The sequence below is a fragment of the Pieris rapae genome, chromosome 11 (assembly GCF_905147795.1).
Source record: "Pieris rapae chromosome 11, ilPieRapa1.1, whole genome shotgun sequence".
NCBI lineage: Eukaryota > Metazoa > Arthropoda > Insecta > Lepidoptera > Pieridae > Pieris > Pieris rapae.
Genome location: NC_059519.1, coordinates 9,854,542 through 9,870,286, shown reverse-complemented (window position 1 = coordinate 9,870,286; position 15,745 = coordinate 9,854,542). Strand labels below are relative to the sequence as shown.

Sequence of the window (15,745 nt, the reverse complement as noted above, 5' to 3'; positions counted from 1 at the left end):
CCTGTTAGCTGTTTTAAGATATTTTTTGCAAACACCGCTATGTTGAACTAGGAAGAAAGAGAGAGCGAGCCAATTCTTAAAAGGCAAAGCACTCCCAAAGCCGTCTTACAATAGACTGTCTATGTCTTATCATCAGGTTAGACTCCTTCGCGATTGCCCGTTGTGTAACAAAAACTTGTATTTATCTAAAATTTATAGTAGTTTTATTCTAGAAGTATATTGTCTTCACATATAATTATTCAACTAATATATACGAATATTGTAAATCGTATTTTAAAAGAGTAAGTATGGAGTCTTCTCTATATGAAACCTTTTGGAAGGGGCAACTAGAATCATCTGTATATCTAATTTAAGATTCAAAATTAGATATACAGCCGCCATTTTAGGCGGTCTAATTGAAATAAATGAACTTTGACTTTTAAAAATAGATTGAAACTAATTAGTACACGTCTAAAATCCTCCTTCAGGATTAATTTATTTCACCGTTGCATATTGTATCTTTAAATAAAGCTTGATTATGAGTTCAGCTAATACAAGTCAATATAATCTTAATACTTTGGGTCTAATTGTCTCCCCGATAATGCCTTATCAAAGAGCGCGTTTTAAGTATTTAAAAATCTCCGCAATTTTAGAGTTGATGGCTAAGTGAATACTTTAATATGCTTTAAGTGACTTCCGAGATAATCCATAATTAATTGTTAATTGGATTTCAGTAAGTGTTTGTTTTTAATTAAGTGTAACTATACTTAGTGTTATTTATATGTATTGACAGTGACGTAAGCAATGATGGCCTAGTGGCTTTAGCGTGCGATTCTCGAGGTAATAGGTTCGATTCCGGCTATGCACCAATGGATTTTTCTATGTGCGCATTTAATTCGCGCGAGCGGTGAAGGAAAACATCGTGACTATAGATATATATATTTTGTATAGAACAGCAAACGGGCAGGAGGCTCACCTGATGTTGAGTGATACCGCCGCCCATGGACACTCTCAATGCCAGAGGGCTCGCGAGTTCGTTGCCGTTTAAGAATTGGTACGCTCTTTTCTAGAAGAACCTTAAGTCGAATTGGTTCAGAAATAGTTTAATGGGCAGCTGGTTCCACAAAGTGGTGGTGCGCGGCAAAAACTTGCCTTAGACCTGAACAGTTGACGGCGTGTGTCAGGCTCAGGAGGCCGTCACTTAACTATTAGATTGACAAATGATCATGGAACAGATACAGAAATTTGAGGCCCTAAAAATTTTACTTTTGATGAATACCTAAAGCAAGTTTTTATTACATTACTAACAAGTCTTTTTTTTTAACATAGGCTCTAATATGAATGCTATTAAGGGACGCTTACGGAAACCTGATTCCAATTTGACATATAATTAAAATGCAAATTTTTCTAATACATCCCATTTCGCGCGGTCGACTCTTGTTACTGTATTTGAAGGGTTAATATTATCTTTATATAAATCAAAAGTGACTCTTGGTGATAATAAACTAAGGGTTGGTTGGGTAATTTTTTATGTTTCAATACAGACATATTAAACATACTTAATATAAAATTAACCCAACCGATCGCGTGTGTTTTAATGAACCGAATTTTGTAATGTTGAGAGAGATGAACTGGCAATCTATATATATAAAAGAAAGTCGTGTTAGTTACACCACTTATAACTCAAGAACGGAAGAACAGATTTGGGTGAAAATTGGAATGGAGGTAGCTTAGAGCCAGGAGACGGACATAGGATACTTTTTATCCCGTTGGACAGCGTTCCCGTGGGACTTGACATGAAACGTCAGTCACTATAAAACGTGGTATAACAAAAAAGAATAATAAAACGCAAATGATAGCTATGTAATTGACGTATATTGACAGCTATGTAATGACGTATATATGACAATTTGATATTTGTAAGAAATCAATATTCAAAATATTTCTATTAAATAAATAATTAAATGTAATGATAGTGCCATTGCCCATTCGTATAAACAGTGAAGAAAAAACTAAAAAAAAAAACTCGGTATGGTCGTATGTATACAGTTCATCCAAAGAATGATGAATGTTTCTATTTGTTGTTGTTGTCGAAAGACGCATTTAATCGAGTATTGGAACGGGAACGTGAATATGATCACCAGGAATTAGATTTAGAAGTTCAAACTAATGTAACCCTGTTGAATTACCAACAAAAGGAAGTTTATGATACTTTAATGAAGGCAAACGATGAAAAAAATGGTGGTTTATATTTCCTAGATGCCCTTGGTGGAACTGGCAAGACATTCCTCATGTCATTAGTTTTAGCAACTGTTCGGGCGAGATCCAACATAGCGGTTGCAGTTGCTTCTTCTGAAATAGCAGCCACATTGTTAGAAGGATGCCGTACGGCTCATTCAGAATTAAAATTACCGTTAAATCTTCAAACTATTGAAGAACCAACGTGTAATATTGCAAAACACTCAGCAATGGCAAAAGTTTTAGCGGCATCGAAAATCATCATCTGGGACGAATGCACAATGGCGCATAAACGTGCATTAGAAGCACTTAACCGAACATTAAAAGATTTACGCAATGACTCAAGATGTTTTGGAGGAGCAATGATTTTACTGTCTGGCGATTTCCGCCAAATACTGCCAGTAATTCCAAGATCTACGGCTGTTGACGAAATAAACACTTGCCTCAAATCGTCAAATCTATGGCGCTATGTGAAGAAACTGCAGCTGACAACAAACATGAGAGTTACATTGCTTAATGATATATCTGCTGAAGATTTCTCGGAGCAATTGCTGACTATCGGTAATGGTCAAGTACCTGTCGATGAATGGAATCAAAAGACGAACTTATCAACAATTGTGTTTCCAAACATTATTTCTAACTACAAAAATAATAAATGGTTGAGTGAGCGAGCAATTTTAGCGGCTAAGAATAAAGATGTAGATGACCTGAACTACATAATTCAAAATAAGATCATTGGAACAATGCATTCATTCAAATCTATTGACTGCGTCACAAATGAAGATGAAGCCACCAACTATCCAATTGAATTTTTAAACTCTTTGGACGTGCCTGGCTTACCTACCACCGCACAATTTACGCCTAAAGGTTGGCTCCGTAGTAATCATGCTTCGAAACATAAACCAACCAAAACTGTGCAACGGTATGCGTTTGGTGGTTAGAAAATTGAAGAACAATGTAATTTACGCTACGATAATGATAGGAAAATTCACAGGTGAGGAAGTTCTTATTCCGAGGATCCCGATGATCCCAACCGATATGCCGTTTGAATTTAAAAGACTTCAATTTCCGATACGTCATGCATTTGCCATGACCATCAACAAATCACAAGGCCAATCCTTAAAAGTTTGTGATTTAAATCTAGAACATTCATGTTTTTCTCATGGTCAATTATTATACGTGGCATGTTCACGGGTCGGAAGACCATCAGCGTTGTTTGCTGAAAACAAAAAATGTCGTGTATCACAAGGTACTTAAGTGAAGAGCAACCTATGTACTAAAATACAGAAATAATAATGAATGATTAATGTAGGTATTTAATTTTTTTGTATTTTTCCAATAAAAAAAAACAAACTGCTTATTTATTGCCATTAAGGCGGAACAAAGTTCGCCGGGTCAGCTTGTATTTTAATAAACTCTCCGCCATTATTTTAATCGCTAAGCTTTTTGTTAAACTAAATGTTTGTAAGGAGCTGCAAACATTACACTATGTTCCAAATGACATCGATACATAATTAAGAGTTAATTAATATAATAATAATAAACAAAAAAATAACAAAGATTTTTCCTCTATCGGTAGGCATGGTGACATAGGAGCACGCACTTACATTTTCAAATACAAAGTATTTAAAATACAAACTATTGAGTACGGGGCAGACTCTGTTCTCATGTACTATTTCTTCACTTACTTACACTTAACACTTTAGACTTAACGTGCACTAACACTAACTCAATAGTTTCTATCTTCTCACTTAGCCCACGATGTCAACACACACATATTTTCTTTACCATAGGAGTAACTATTTAGATTTTCTTTTTAATTTAAAATTGTGTTTTGTTTAATATCAGTATTTTTCTGTTTCATAAGCTGTTTTTCAACACAACTTTAGAGTCAAGCTGTTTGTATAAAAATACTATTTTACGAATATTTTTCTACAAAGAGAACCAGTCCACGTTAGGAGGGCCATAACAAAGCGTTTAATAATAGAAATCGCAGGTCGATGTATCTTTGCCTCGTTAAGCTCTATAAAATTTTATGCAGACCCAGCGGGGGGCGAACAACAACAAGTAACGCGAAATCTTATTCATTTTAATGAAAATAGTTTTATTCTACATTATATATACACGCATAAGCAATCATCTCATACCAAAAAATTTTGAAAGCGGGTAATCTCTGAAATAATAAAGGGTGGGCTGAAATTCATAGGCTAACATGGAAATAATCTTGTTTTCTGCAGAAAGCCTTCACTTTTAATCGATACCAACTCCGGTGAAATAAATACAGATAATACAACATTTTCTACAGCTTTGATACTTTTTTGACATTCAACACCTTTTCCACCAGTCACCGTGACCACTCACGCTGTAAAGCATGTGAAATGAGGGATCAATTTAAAATTATGTTTAAATAACTATAAGTTTACAATAATACATAACTTCAATCCGTTAAAAAAGTGTTGTTCTTTAAATAATCTTATTTTAATAGTATTTGATTTGATACCTTTATTTAACGATTATAGCAATCATACAAGTTCTACGATTTGTCTTTAGCCTTAATATAGCCTTTACGTCTATAAATGACTAATATCCGGATAGTATTAGCAACAGTTATATGTTAATATATCAAAAATTACGAAAAGCTCGATTATATTATATTTCTTTCAGCCGTATAAAATGATGCGCCTACGCCTAGTAGCACTAACCGGTCAGGACCGGGAGAACATTAATCCAGCGCCGTGTGCGGCCTACGTATTTATGAACACCGGCCGTCTCATGAGATCCTGGTACACGTAACTTTATACACTTGTTGTGTGATTAATTCCATGTTTTTAATCACATTTCGACTTTTGTTATGTATATAACACATAAGAAAAGTATACATTACACCTTACTATTGTAATGTATATATACATAACATAAGTATATATATGTATTTAATATTATGAGCAGGCTTTGGTTAAAGAAACAAAAAAGAAGCGAAATGTCATCGACTTCGATCGCTCGATATGAGAGTACGGCGAATCGATACAATCAAAAATGTATTTTTAATCGTGTATAAAACAAGATTTTTAATTATGGCAACCTAAACACCAATCAGTCACGTCAAGGTTAATGCAATATGACAAAAAATGTTAATTGTCAAGATTATAATAACAATTGCTAATCTTCAGTTTAAAATTCTTGTAATAATATGATTTGATTAGTTGTATTTTATTAAAAATAATCGGAATAAAGAATTCGCCGCTATATTATTTAATAAACTTCTCAAGTTGTAAGTAATTTAATAATCGCCACGCATTGTTACAATAATTACGACAAAAAACTATGCGTGCGCGTATAATTATACTTTTTAAAATGTTTATAATTATTTGGTGTCACAAATTAAAAAATATGTATAGCATACAAAATCATACATTTTTATTAATTCATTATTGATTGAATAAGATATTTTTCTACAGCAGCAAGTCAAATAGTTTTTTATATACTGATTCTGCAATTTTTTTTCTCTATTATAAATTGTAATAAATACAGATTTTAACAATAGCTTTATCAAAAAGTTGTTTTGTCTGTTATTCAAATCACAGTTCTGGTTATAAACAATAGATATTCTGGCGTCGACTGCGCGAGACCTGCGTCTAATTGTTATTTGAGTGCAGACGTGATTGAACTAAGCGCTTAGAGAATACTAACACGCGTTATTAAAACCATTATAGTGCCGTTAATCTTCGAATGTGTTGCGCTTTGCATGTAAGTGTTTCCGATTTTTTCTATGGTCACTTTCAGATTTAGAAATTTGCAAGTAAGTGTATCCAATTTATATAAAACAATATTATAAAAATTAAATTTACAAAAGGCCGTTTAATTCTCTCCCTTTAACTTTTGGTCATATTTGCAAAGAAAACAAATAAGTCATCTAACAATTAGTATAAAAAGAAAAGCATATCTTTAATGGAATGATAAACATAGGTTAACCAAATGTGTTGACAGCAATAAATAAACAACACAATTACAAGGAACTGTGCAGCAAATAACAAATTTTGGCAATCTCCGTCGAGCACTTTACGGGGCCTGTCAATTGTAGATATTTAAGCATTCCACAAGATACGGGAAATAGGTATTTGGCAACAATACATTGAGGAAATCGTATCGCGACAAACTTAAGAGGACGTGCCTGCCAAAATTTTAAGAGCATCGTACCTAATGTTGAGATTCCCGCGTTACACCATCACACTTCTGTCAAGAATTTTTAATAAATAATAAGCTGAGTGTTTACTTAAAGTCATCTATGTGTTTAATTTATGAACTATACTGTAACCTGGCAACACAGCACCTAATGTCAACCTTCATTCATATTGTCATTAATTTAAAATAGTTCTTTAATTGAGCAGTCATTATCTGTGATCATAAAACAGCCATTTTACGATAGAGGGCACGCATCGCAGAATAAATCAGCAAGTACACAAATATTACTGTCAGGCCGCGCGTCATAAACGCCCGCCATTTTGCAATTATTTATTCGAACTGAAATAACTGAATGCAGTTTTGCAAATAAGCTGGATTAGCGGGATTGATGTCGCGTCTTGGACATAAATACGTGATTATATTTGTCACGTAATTAGGCGGGACGCGTGACAGGGCCGAAATTTACGCCTATGCAGCTCGAAATAATATTATAGAGGTTTGCTTTTACAGTAAAATTAGACATGAATGGACAAGATATATTTCAGTTATGTGTATCGCCTTTAATATATAAATAAAAAATGAATCAGTGGCGCAGTGGATCAATGAACAGTGTGACTATAGATATTCAAATGCATGGAGTAATCATATACTGGTACATCATCTATTAGGGCTTTTTCCTCAGTATTAACTAATTTACAAAGAAGTTTCACTTCTGACATATGTACCTACCTATATTTAGTTTTTATATAATAAGCGTAGTCACCAAAAAATATTTCACAAGTCAGTAATATACTTATGTCACATACAGAACTCCGAACTATGCTCAAGTGTTAAAACTATTTAGCCAAATAATAATTTCTGTACTATTTTAAATGCCATGTGAACCTTAATTAAGACTTAATTTATGGTACGCGAACCTCGTGATGTTAACGCGAATAAGCCGGTCCGTTAGATGCGATAATTTATAATAAGCCGGTGTTTAGCGGGACAAATGCGATATATATGCTTTTTGTCATATAAAACCTTTGCTCTCCTACAAAGTTTCTATACTCTGTATTTGATACCGTTATTCCCCACATATATGTACTTATCATCGACGAGTTTTTTAAATACTTTCCTACGCTCGGCAAAAAACATTAATACAAAAATATTTTTTTAAATGAAGATTTCAAAGTGTGGAAGCAACTATGGATATCCATACCTAGCTGGTTTATTTTGAGTTTTGGCCGAAACGCGATCTTCTGTAAGGACGAGATGATGGTGGCTAGGGTATCTGGAGGGTGAACGGAATTTAAAGTTAAAAGTTTGAGGCAATCAACCTGATTCTTAAAAATCCCAAACGCAAACGATATCCCTAATACTACGATTCTCCACTGTTATAGACAGTTTTATATAAGTGTATGATACGTGAATATTAAAATATTCACGTATCAAAACACATTAACTTACCATCTATTCAGACGTATTATATTTATAATAAAATGACAAGCAAAAAAGCACAACCGAAACGGCCAGTACGCCCACCTCGTTACGCGAAGTCATCTCCATTTAAATATAGAACCGGTGACAAACGCGTTTCAACTGGCAACATTCTAATTTTGAATAACTAAATAGAATTCTAATATGGCAAGGTTTTTGGAAAATGTCACTGTCTTTGGCGCATATGTCACAGGGATGCATGAATATATGTGGTATGCTGTAACTTAATTTTAAAGTAGTCTTTAAGAATTTATTTCGGGTTGGCGATTTTAAATACTGTATAGTAATTGTATGGAATTAATTCCACAATAATTCGTAGTATACCTTCGGAATTTTAAACTATAATTGTTACTAATAAATACTGATAGACTATAAATAACTTTTCTAGTTATAGAGTGCAGTCTCTGAAGTTCTAGACAAAGCTTAATGGAATTAACACGATAAGATATAATAATTAAGATATTATTTCACTTGAATATTATTTATATATATAAAATTAACTCCGCTCTGATAATTGTACCGTATTTATAGTTATTTTCTCCTAAACGACGTCGGGAGCGTTAAAATGTAAATTTATGTGGAATCAACGTGATTTATGTGGTGACATTGACCAAAATAACTGTGTCATTGTTGATGCGATCTTTATCTTTAGTTTCTTGTTTTGAGTTCATCTTTTAATTACTTTCGTTCATTCCAAAATGTTTACTTTAACTTCAAATATGAACCTAATACGGAAATGTTTTTATCTTTGAGCTTATTTAGATACATTGTTTTTTTGTTAAATAAATCTGCATCTTTTAGACAGTTTTTTTTTTGTACAAGTAAAAACCGCAGTCAAACACAATTTAATAAAAATACAAATAGGCCACCTGCTCTATATGAAAGTACCAAGGTACTATAAATATTAAAGAGATGGCGAGCGCGCGCCGCATTTGCATACGATGTTCAATTACGACTCCGGAGTATGGAATGTATAAGCAGCTATATTGTTATGCTTTTCGGGTTCCTTTGTGTTATTTCCGTGTATATTTTTATATCAAATGTAACTAGGAAATTAATTAATTGTTATTTATTTATAAGGGAGATTAGTTGTCACGACATAATTAGCTTATTTCTTTGTAGAAAATATATATTTTAAATAAAAGTATGTAACTAACAAATTTGTTTTGTTGTCTTCGTTTATTTTTAATTTATTTAAATTAAATTACCTTGTTGCCAACAAAAATAAAATACAATAAAACCACCGCTAAGATATTTCAGACGGGCCCATTACATGAAGCCTAATTACAACGCCATCTGTCGGCAAGTAGCGGTACCTGACATTGGAAATCGATTAAGTTTCGAATTAATTCAATTCGTTTTATAATTCCGCTGAGCTCGAGGCGGGTAATTTTAAAATACAAGCCTCTAAAATAGATTTTTCCCGCGGCCACAGATAATAACCACACGGTATAAGTTTAACCACAACTTAAACATATTTTACTAGTTCTCGTTAGCGCATTTAATTTTTTTTCTAACCAGCCTGTCACACGTTGTACTCTGAGGTTTTGGCGGCAATTTGAACGTGTCATTTTTATAACCTATGGGAGTTTTGCAAGGTTTAGCGGTCAGAGTTAATTACACGTTTCAATACGAGGTCTCTTAAATATAATTTACGAGTAAAAATAAACAAAGTAACAATTCACCTAGGCAATAGACAAAAATAATAAATTCAGTGGCCTACCAATACTTTTATAGAGTCATAAATCAGGAGTCATGTGAAATACGACTCTATTAGCTATACTATTGTTTCGTTTGTGTTTACAGAATTATAATAAGCCGTATGGCGCCAAAAACACAACCTCATTTGTCAATGGCGCTCATATTATCATTTATGTAATACTTGTATATTGATTAAATAGCAGGCCAGGGTAATCCGCGTGATTATTTCAAATCACCTACACATTACATTAGAGGTAATCTCCCGTAATGGCGGCCGTGATCGCTCAGTTCTGTGTTGCCAGACTGCTGATTGTCCCGAAATGTGGGAAAGGTTGGAAGACAATAAAAATTATAGGGACTTAAAATGTTCATTGTGTTGTTAAATTCACATAAAGATAATGGGAAAGTTGTATCTGAGTAAAACGTTTATCTTACGCCGGTTGAGCCGTGTTTTTAGCTTATTTACATTGTGATGAATGAATAATTACTTACAAATTAAGCAACTATTGTAAGACGTTATCTTATCCAAAATAAATGTGCAAATTACGTATTTTAAGCTCCACTTAAGTGGTTACAACATGAAATTAAGATATTCTTACGAAATTCTCCGCTAAAATTACAGTGGATAAGTAGGTACCTTTATTGACGTATTAACATCATAAAAACATAAAACCTTCATTTTAACATTTTATCTCAAAAATTATTCGCTTCATTAAAACCTTTTTCCGTAAGTTTAAATATTCAAAATTACTGACACATCATTTTGTACGGCGGTAAAAAATTAAACGTCATCCGAATAGCTTACGGTAAGAGGTCTCATAATTAATGTGGCTAATTTGCATAAAATAAATTCGTTTTCATTGTTGGCAACGTTGATTTTAAATATACACCGATAGGTTTGAGCAATAAAAAGTAAAGATGGGGGCAACACCGTAGCGAAAAAGCAATAAGATACACGTCAAAGACTTGAAATACAATTTTAATCTTGTCAAATCCCTGTTTTTATTGTGACCGAGCGGCCGTGAGCCCGCGCGGGATATAACTTTCGATTCAAAGTTTATTTAATAAGGACCTGTATAAGAAATCATATTAATAAATTCGCCATTTTATATCCGCTATAGTATTTTAAATCGCGAAGCGGTTTCTGATGCAAAAATGTGACAAAGAATATTGACAGCGCACGTGTGTGTGCCCTACGTCAATGTCAAATGTAAATGTTGCCAGTCTATTATAATTGTTAAACATCGGAAGTAGTGAAATTGAGCGAAGAGGAAATTAATAGAATTTAATGTTGCTATTTTCCAAACTCAATCTCGTAATCATTTAAACATTACTAATTACAATTTTATTATTATTTACTATATTATACAAAAGCCATAACAATTGTGTGTCATACTAGTTCCACTTAAGGCAGACACATTTCTGTATCTATTTTAAATTTCCTTACGCTTTCCATTTGAGGTATTGTTAATTGCGCACAATAGTGAGACTTCAAACACATAGCAGTAACACCATAGACCAATTAATTACCACCCAAAAAGTATAAATCAAGAGACAGTATCTCTAATCCCAGAATAATGAAAAAGAAAAAAGCCCGCGATCATTTTAACTTTTTTCCGTTCCTCGAGGCGTGGGTTTTTTTATTTTTAACTCAGTCCGTTTTTTCTTTTCATATTTTAAAATCGGATTCGGGGACGGCCGAGGCAAATGGATTAGGATTTAGATATTTTTGGGGCGCATAATTTATTCCTCTTTGTTGAGATATGAATAACGAGAATGATAAATCCTTTCGAGCGTTTGATAGTTTTAGATGTTTTGTGCTTTTTAGTATTTTAGAAGCCTGTCTTGGCCTTCAAGGGTTGTTCTAGTGCCAGGCTGATTGCTGAGGAATATCAATGAGAACTGTATATAAAAAGAATAATAATAATATATAAAATTTAGTTGGCAAAGAAGTTAACCAACTCGAAATAAATAATGTTTTCAAAGTATCAAACGTTTGTTTGTAAGCAAAACTCCGAAACGGATTTACCTCTTTCTGTCAGTGTGTATGTCACATAAAGAGATGATATTTGTTATATCCATAAGTGATAAGAATGGCCTAAGTTATTTTTTTAAAGATAAAAACAAAGTTTGCCGAGCTAAGCTTAAACGAACACATAGATCCATTATTCAAATTATACTTAAAATTCCTTCCAAATTGTATGATCAATTTAGTTCCCATTTAAATTCCAATAAAACCGATTCATACTATTAAGTACCGGCAGCTATTCCAAACATTTTAAAAAGCCCTTAACGAAATTATTAGAGCAACAAAAAAGGGTCACTCATGATATACCGACGTCAATTTTGACAGCTCTAAGTTTAACCCACAAAATTATAGTAATTTCATAAATATGTTGAAAATCAAATGCCATAGATTATGCGTGGAATGTGCTTAAATTGACTATGGTCGTTCATAATCTGTGCAAGAACGAAGAGAGATATCTATGGTTCATTTTTCTTTTGCGTCCAACAGATAAATACTTAATAACTCTAATATAATACGACTTTAACGGCTAGTTAATTAATTAAACAAACGTTTAGTAATTAATTAAACAAATTCAGCGCAATCGCTTCAGTAAAATGTCTCTACTCTATGGTTCTTGTGTACCACAGAATATTTAATGACCCAATCTGTTTAGTCAAATTTAAAGATCAAATTAGAAATTCAGGTCGTGTTATTCTATATATTAACTTTAGTTATTGTTTCCAGTTGATTTCAGAGTAAATGTTTAATAATTACACATTTTTCATTCTATAAAGACTACGCACACAATCGTTTAAGTCAGCAAAGAGTATTTCGCTGGTGCGAAGCCACTTTTCAAAGCTTAAGGTCAGCAGCAGACCACAGCCACGTGCGCCTGCCGGTGACAGCTCACAAAATTAGTCACGTGGCCATTAATAGCCCCACGGGGTGGCAAGCTTTTTTCCCCAATTCCCCGCTTGTTTACAACAGTTGGTAGCTATCGACCCGACGTAACTCATGTTTGTTTGAGGGGCGGCTGTTTTCCATCGATTTTCCAGTAGGTATCAAGATGCGCTTTTGTGTGAAATACGTGTGTGTGCGTCCGAGTCTCGGGGCGCAGTGCGCGATTAGCGCGGGACCGCCACGCCGCCCGATTGGGCCATCCATCACGGCCCACCCCGCGCGCGCCTCACCCCCGGGCTAACTTCAACCCAACTACCGAGCTCTAAGGTCTACCCGACGCGAGGCGTACTTTAAGATACTTAGTGCGTTAGTTTTAGTTTTTTTTCTCGTATGGCGGCCGGGTCGACGCACCGCTCCGGTTATGATACGGAATGTTTTAAGATTTTTGATTGAGTTTTTATTTTATTTGGCCCGACGGGTCGATTACATTTCTCGTATTCCTTTACGATGTTTTTGTTTCGCGTTATTGTTAACGAGATTGATTTCGATAATGCTTTTAGCGTGGGCGTAACACTTAGCACTTAGTCTATGTTTTAAATACAGAAACACGTTTGATCAATTACATTTTGGCCCCGCTGACTCCTACACAACTTTACTTTATATTATTTCTTTCTTCTTTATATAAAATTCAACACCTACAACTGACTTCTGCAATCTTAGTAGATATGTATGTACCTATAAGTATGATATATAACTAATTATACCTACTTATCCGCACTAAAACCTTTTTAAGTCTAGGCATCAGATTTCTGTATCTATTTCATGAGTGGTGATCAATGTCCTGAGCCAGACATATCTACATACGCCGTCGACTTTCTGGTTCTCGGAAGGTTAAATGATTCACAATCAAATGTAAAGCCGGGGATCGAACCTGCGACCTCAGGGACAAGAGACACGCTGAAGTCTAGACCATCACTTAAATTACTATCACATAATATAATACAAACGAAACATCGTTTATCTCACGAAACATTTTAAAACGTTTTACAGAATCGTAAAGTTATTAGCATATAATCGCATTCCATTGAGGTCAGGTCAGCTACAAATTGCACTCTCACGCAGTGACCACCAGCATCCATGTTAAGTTCCATCAATTAGTTCTTATCATTGTTTTAAACAAAATGAACATTATAAACTTGTTTAGAGGACCAATAGAATAAAGCGTCGGATTTTGTTCTAAATTTAAAATTAATTTTTTTTTTTTTGTATTCAACCTATTAAAAAATAAATCTTATTTTTTATGCGTTCCTAGTACTTTGACTATCGCCAGAGATTAGTGGCTTATATACCGGGTTCGGTAACCGGCGGAACAATTATTGCTACGGGTATTTTATAAGTCTGATCTTGAATTTTTAAAGCACTTGGCATTCAAAATGATCATATTAATTATATATTTCTCAACTGAGTTATTTATTATAAAAATAATATTTAGTTCAGTATCCGACGGATACCAAAAGGCAAGGTTTTAACAGGAAAATTGCTTTGAGATGTATGTAGGTTGAAGATCTATAAAAACCCTAACGATCGTTAGTTTTTATATGTTTATAAGTACATCTTTAAGTTAAAACTGCGAATAAAGTTTAAACTGATAACCATCTTAAACCATTCCTTATCTTGATCACAAGTAATCAGAGAAGGCTAGTCATTCTATCCGTAGAAACAGGTTTAAAATTCGTATCTACATAAATAGATAGATAGGCTTTAGATGTTGTATAGGTATTTCTATATCACTTATAGTGGCCATTGCCACGAAGAATGCAATTTTCGCACGACCCTGGAACTTAAAAGCAAGCGAAATGAGCGCGACCGCTAGCTAAAATGCATTTGCACCGGCGCGCTTTTGAACGAAGATTGAGATTAAAACACTCACGACATAAACACGCCAATGCCCAGGTCGTAGATGCGATTTCTCGGTGAAAGAAAGTTGGCGCTTGAGACGTTACGGAATGGTGAATGCGCTAACGAACACCGATTCCCGCTCTAATTTGCGGACATGGCGAACGATCGATCTCATTGGATTTTTTGAAAAAGGAACGTCGTGACACAAATTGAGCAATTACATACCTATCGCATTATTGCTATCACTGTCTTGCAAATCATACAGGCTAATGTAAACCATAGACAAGTCTGTTTAACTTGGCTATGGGGTTATGATATTATGCTTAAAGCACACGCATTTTAACGAGGTAAATAACTTTACGACAATCTCTAAAAGTTCATCTTTAATTCTCGCTAAAAATGGCAGTAAAATATTTATAGTTATTTAATAAGGATATTAAACTTTATACAGGACCAGTTAATTATCATTAAAACACTCTAGAAATGATTACTACGATGCCCTGAACACTAAACTACTTAGTAATTATTTTATCTATTTGAGTACGATATGAATTACATTTATGACATCGTAATTTATGAGAAAATCATCAAAGTAGCAAGCATCTTTGATTCAGCCTAAACATTCCAAAGCGCGTCACCATAGTAACCGCAAATTACAACCAAAAAGCTCTATGCCCGTAAAAGGCGACAACAAAAACAACTCTAAGTCGTAAGAAACAAAAAACAAAATCGCATCGAACGCGCAATGAAGTTATAACATTATATTCGATGGTTCCGCAATCGTTGTAATAATAACGGGACAGTTGCGACCGTAACATCAGTGAGTAAAGTGCAATTTCGAATGTGTCTCCATTATGCCGCGTAAGGAATTGTTTTATCTCTTTCTCACGTCGTAAAGACGCATCGCGCGGTCTCGCTCCGGCGATCCTTTCTTGTTGAGGACAGAATCGATAACCTATTGCCGTCCCTTTCTGTCTGTTCTGTGACGCAGCTCCACGGTAATCCGTCTTCGGCGTTCATTGAAGACGTAGATAAAAATCAGAATTGTAACGAAGCCATATAAATTGACTCTGCTCCTTCCGATTCCATTTCTGATTTTGGTAGTTTATTATTTTTTATCTGACGTCGTGTGTTTGGGACCGCGGTGCGTTTGATCGATCTCGTAAGCGGATTTAGAAAAAAGTCATTACTATGGACGCTTACAGTACCATTAGTATTGTATATGGAAAGGAAAGAAGACATACTGTATTTATAAGAACAAAAAAAAGTAAATTTACTTGAATTTTTCACGAAACATCGACCGTATCATATCGATGTACGGTCAAGTGAGCAACGTCCGGTAATTGATTTAGTGTAATG

The 15,745-nt window shown here is 34.2% G+C and overlaps 1 protein-coding gene across 5 annotated transcripts in view; it reads right to left on the bottom strand.

Moving 5' to 3' along the window:
* LOC111001315 (homeobox protein homothorax) overlaps positions 1-15,745 on the bottom strand; it is a 216,801-nt gene that overhangs the window by 81,426 nt on the left and 119,630 nt on the right. The gene's annotated exons all lie outside the window — the stretch shown is intronic.